Here is a 6,000-nt window from a genome sequence, read left to right on the forward strand (position 1 = left end):
AAAATATTTCCGTTATCTTCATTCTACAACGGGAACATCTCGGTTTGGAGCCTCTGGGAAAACAGAATACACCACAGAATTTAGAAAGCAGGTGTTGTCTGTCCTTCTCCCTGCACTAACAGGCAAACTGAATGCCAAGCGCTTAGTACAGTGCTCTGCACACAGTAAACGCTCAATAAATACGATTGAATGAATGCCACTAAAATGCCTAGATCATTAGGGGCCCCCACCAGCCTGCTTTCGTTTACCAGGAAAGAATAACTGAAGTTGGAATCCAAGAATATGTGGGCATTGTGGTATCTATTAAGCGGTTACTGTGTGCCAGGCACTGTGGATACAAGCAAATCGGGTTGACACAGTCCTTGTCTCATGCGGGGCTCACCTCAGAAGCATGCGACGTCCCCAAATGAAACACACACACACACACACACAAGAGGTACTTATTTTGACATTTTTAGAGTTCGTTCCGAGGAGAATGCAATTTCTGCTGAAATGAGGCAAAGTGCAAAATGAGAATTCTGACTGGGAGAATAGAGCAAAATGACAAATGGCACAAATTTGAATTATGCGCTGGAGGGCTTACAGCTTGCTAAATGGCCTTAATTCTAACAGGTAGGCCCACAAGGAAAAAAAAAATAAAAACACTCTCCTATCTTCCTTCAGGCTCACTATATTAAATCATGATGGGACTATTGCTTGCACTTCATATGGCTCCTTTGGTCTTCCCCACCACATACCTGGGTGACATAGTCCCTGCCCCACATGGAGGCTCACAGTCAAGTAGGAAGGAGAACAGGTACTGAACCCACATTTTACAATTGAAGAAACTGAGGCACAGAGAAGTGAAGTGACCTGCCAAGTTCACACAAGACGCATTCATTCACCAAGGGGAATGTGTAAAAAAGGATCATTCATTCATTCATTCAATTGTATTTACTGAGTGCTTGGGAGAGTAGGAGACAACAATAAGCAGACACATTCCCTGCCCACAATGAGCTCATACTGTATCGAGAATGCACAGAACAACTGGTGGGAATGAATGAAAATGCTGAACCTGGGTAACAGGTTTCGACTTTTCATACATCACAGAGAGCACTACAGTGACAGAACAGTATTTTTTTTCTAAAAAATGTGTCAAGCAATGTTCTAAGCACTGGGTAGACACAAGTTAATCAGGTGAGACATAGTCCCTGCCCCCACGGAGGCTCACAGTCAAGTAGGAAGCAGAACAGGTACTGAACTCACATTTTACAATTGAAGAAACTGAGGCACAGAGAAGTGAAGTGACTTGCCCAAGTTCACACAGGACGCAAGTGGCAGAGCTGGGATTAGAACCCACGCCCTCTGGCTCCCAGGCCCGTGGAACAATTAAATTATACCATTCATTCATTCAATCATATTTATTGAGCGCTTACTGTGTGCAGAGCACTGTACTAAGCGCTTGGGAAGTACAACTCGGCAACATATAGAGACGGTCCCTACCCAACAGTGGGCTCACTGTCTAAAAGGGGGAGACAGAGAACAAAACCAAACATACTAACAAAATAAAATAAATAGAATAGATATGTACAAGTAAAATAAATAGAGTAATAAGTATGTACAAACATATATACATATATACAGCACAGCTGTCTAGTGGATAAGACTGAGAAGACTGGAGAAGCAGCATGATTTAGTGGAAAGAGCACAGGCTTGCGGGTCAGAGATCATGGGTTCTAATCCCGGCTCTGCCCCTTGTCTGCTCTGTGACCTTGGGCAAGCCACTTAATTTCTCAGTGCCTCATCATGATCATCAATCTTATTTATTGAGCGCTTACTGTGTGCAGAGCACTGTACTAAGCGCTTGGGAAGTACAAATTGGCAACATATAGAGACAGTCCCTACCCAACAGTGGGCTCACAGTCTAATCTCGCCTGTAAAATGGGGATTAAAACTGTGAATCTCACATGGGACAACCTGATTACCTTGTAGAGAAGCGGCTTGGCTCAGTGGAAAGAGCACGGGCTTTGAAGTCAGAGGTCATGGGTTCAAATCCCACTCTGCCAATTGTCAGCTGGGTGACTTAACGTCTCAGTTACCTCATCTGTAAAATGGGGATTTAGACTGTGAGCCTCACTTGGGACAACCTAATAAACTTGTATCTCCCCCAGCACTTAGAACAGTGCTTGGCACATAGTAAGTGCTTAACAAACACCATTATTATTATTAACAGCTTATCGCTGTTTGGAGCATTGAGGCAGGGTCAGGACTCAAGTATCTGGCCATCTGGGTCCCATTAGGGACTCACCAACACTTTCCAGTCATCAATCATATTTATTGAGTGCTTACTGTGTGCAGAGCACTGTACTAAGCGCTTAATACTGTACTAAGCAGTAATAAGCACAATAATATTATTGTATTAATAGTAATAATTAATAATTAATTAATAAAATTAATTAATAATAATTATTATTAATATTAATATTATAAGCACAATAAGCACTGTACTAAGCACTAAGCACTGTCCCCTTTATGCTGTGAAGCTGTGATGCTGGCAGCAGAAGCTATACAAGTCCCAGGTTAAAAAACAAAAAAACACTGGGTAGATAGGGTGGTGGTAGGCTAGGGAGATGTGGAGGGGAGTGACTTACGGTGTGATTATTTTTTATTTACAGATAGGGCTCAGTCATCCAGTGGGACACGGCTCTCGAATAGGGAAACTAACAAATTACATTTTAAATCACTGGGAAAACGTATCCCGCAATCCAATGGATCACAATACACCCATATTTTAAAGGAACATATTAAATGTTAAATTTTCAAGGAACATATTAAATTCCTTGGCAATTGTCTTGTCTCTTGCTGTCGGGTCGTTTTCGATCCAGAGGACTCCATGAACACCTTTCTCTCAGAGCGTCCCACCTCCCTCTGCAGTTTTTCTGGTAGTGTATCCAAAGAGTTTTCTTGGTAAAAATATGGAAGTGGTTTACCATTGCTGCCTCCTTCCATGCAGTAAATTTGAGTCTCCCATGCCGCTGCTGCCCAGCAAAGGTGAGTTTTGACTTGTAACAGATTGCTTTCCACTCGCAAGCCACAGTTCAAGCTAAGAATGCATATCAATCAATCAATCAATCAATCGTATTTATTGAGCGCTTACTATGTGCAGAGCACTGTACTAAGCGCTTGGGAAGTACAAATTGGCATCACATAGAGACAGTCCCTACCCAACAGTGGGCTCACAGTCTAAAAGGGGGAGACAGAGAACAGAACCAAACATACCAACAAAATAAAATAAGTGGGATAGAAATGTACAAGTAAAATAAATAAATAGAGTAATAAATATGTACAACCATATATACATATATACAGGTGCTGTGGGGAAGGGAAGGAGGTAAGACGGTAAGCATATGCCTCTGCTTGACTCTCCCTCCCAGAGAAAAGACTGGTAAAGTCCTGGAAACTCTCCAGGTGTGATCCTCAGGGGGGTTGGCAATTAGTAAGTGCTTAATGAGTACGATAATTATTGTGGGGAAAGAATCCGATCACTATGATAATCATGCTTCACTAATCTGAGATACTTGAAAGAGTCAGCAAGTTTGTGGGTACCATTAACCAGTAGACATAACATCTTAAGGTTCTCAAAAGATCTTTGGCAAGATTCTATGCCACAGGTGTTTAAAACTACATATTTTTAAAGCCTTTTTTGAATAAAATGGAATAATGAGCAGTTTCTGGGGGTTATTCTGTCGTGGCCAGTTTTTTAAGAGATAATGCGGTCTTATGGAGCACTTCCAGAGGACTGTACTAAGCACTTGGGAGTCAGAGGCCTGCACCAAGTATTTTATCTTAAAAGTGCAGAAAGAAATTGTATCGAATTAGCTGAAATAGTCCTTGCACAGATATGGATTAAATGAATCAAACACCTCCTACCACTTGGGGCATATTTTTAAATGACTTTTACAATAGGCTCTGGTGGTACCCACAATTTAAGCATCTGGTGGCATAATTAATTTGTAAGTAATAGACTACGCCCCCAAGGAGCCACTTGCAATCCAGGTGTAAACAATGGAATTAATTGTACAACTAATTCTTGGCCCAGGTGTCCCTAAAAACTCAATCTCTGAATCATCCTACAACAAAATGCATTATCAAATGCATTAACTGAAAAAACTCAGACACCTTTTTACAAACTTTGGACCAAATCGTCTATGTATACTGTCAGTGAAGTGAAAAACTCAAAACTTTTCCACGATCTTGCTAATCCAAACCTGTGTATAACCCTGTCTTTAATGTCCTGCTGTTCTACCACTGACACATTAAAGACAATAAATAGCTTATGGAACTCAGTTATGAATTCTAGATACCAGGCAGTTTGTTGACTACTCCCTGCATGGGCTTTGGGTAAGGACACAGGTGGAAATTCTCTACAAATAGCTGGCTCTCCATCTGCTTTCTACAAACACTGAAATGTTGACAAAAATGTATTGCAAACCGCCTTTTTCTTGGCTCTCGTAATGCACAGCAATTTGCAGAATACACCCATCTTTTATGGGCAGGCCTCACATCTTCAGAGCTCAGCAGTGTGAAGCACGTAAATCCCACGGGCTGTGATTTTTAAAAGTGAGGGAGGTATCTGTCTATTAAAAATATGATGTACGGTACTTAAACTGGAGAGGAGAATGCTTTCAAATTTAAACATTAATTTTAAGTGCTACTGAGGAACAGGAGGAAACTACATTGCCTCAAGGCATGCTCGTGCTCTCTCTCTCTCTCCCTCAGGCATGGAGTAATTTCCTCATTTATTCAGTGACTAACAATGCAGACAAAGAAAAAGTGTCTTCATTGTTTCATTTCACTTTTTATACAAACACAACTCCTTTGGACTTTCACCCACCGTGTGCTTTAGAGAGCAACATGCTGATGTGTATTTTAAATGCACTGAATTCCATGTAATCTTTATGTTCAATTTGCATGACTAAAATGGAGAATCTCCGCTGCATAAGTGTTCTCTATTTTTCCTCCTTTCTGAGCATTGGGTCAAGACTCCCCCAGCAATGAAGCGGAAAAACTGGAGAATAACTGGGGAGGCGGCAAAGGAGAGAGGAGGAGCAAGGGCCAAGCAATGGTATTTACTGAGCACTTACTGTGTGCGGAGCACTATGGTAAATGCTTCGGAGAAGGCAACAGAGTTGGTAAACATTTCCTTCCTTCAGGGAGTTTACAATTTAATAATAATAATGATGATGGCATTTGTTAAGTGCTTACTATGTGCAAAGCACTGTTCTAAGTGCTGGGGGGATACAACGTTGTCCCACGTGGGGCTCACAATCTTAATCCTCATTTTATAGCTAAGGTAACTGAGGCTCAGAGAAGTAAAGTGACTTGCCCATAGTCACACGGCTGACAAGTGGTGGAACCGGGATTAGAACCCATGACCTCTGACTCCCAAGCCCCTGCTCTTTCCACGGGGCCACGCTGCTTCTATTTGATTCTCTATCCACAATTTACAATCCACAATTTAGTGGGTTGTGAATCACAATTGGCAAGCCACAGCTTTCAATGGATTGCCAGCAATATATGAGAAGCAGCGTGGCTCAGTGGAAAGAGCCCGGGCTTTGGAGTCAGTGGTCGTGGGTTCAAATCCCGGCTCCACCAATTGTCAGCTGTGTGACCTTGGGCAAGCCACTTAACTTCTCTGGGCCTCAGGTACCTCATCTGTAAAATGGGGGTTGACTGTGAGCCCCCCGTGGGACAACCTGATCACCTTGTATCCCCCCCAGCGCTTAGAACAATGCTTTGCACATAGTAAGCGCTTAATAAATGCCATCATTATTATTATTATTAATATAGGCAAAACTCCACCCCCTCTAGCAATACTCCCATGGCCAGTAGCCGTTGCCACACTTTCACTCTGGCACTGCAGAGAGATATAAAAGAGGGTACTAATCTAAAGTTTGTAAATCAATATTACATCTAGCACTGGGCCAGGCAATTTAAGGGCCTGCACATCAGAGTTGCTGA

At 42.1% G+C, this 6,000-nt stretch overlaps 1 protein-coding gene across 1 annotated transcript in view; it reads right to left on the reverse strand.

Annotated features, from left to right (window-relative positions):
- Positions 1–6,000, reverse strand: part of FHL1 (four and a half LIM domains 1) — an 85,314-nt gene that overhangs the window by 65,041 nt on the left and 14,273 nt on the right. The window lies entirely within an intron of this gene.

This window comes from Tachyglossus aculeatus, chromosome 6 (assembly GCF_015852505.1).
Source record: "Tachyglossus aculeatus isolate mTacAcu1 chromosome 6, mTacAcu1.pri, whole genome shotgun sequence".
NCBI lineage: Eukaryota > Metazoa > Chordata > Mammalia > Monotremata > Tachyglossidae > Tachyglossus > Tachyglossus aculeatus.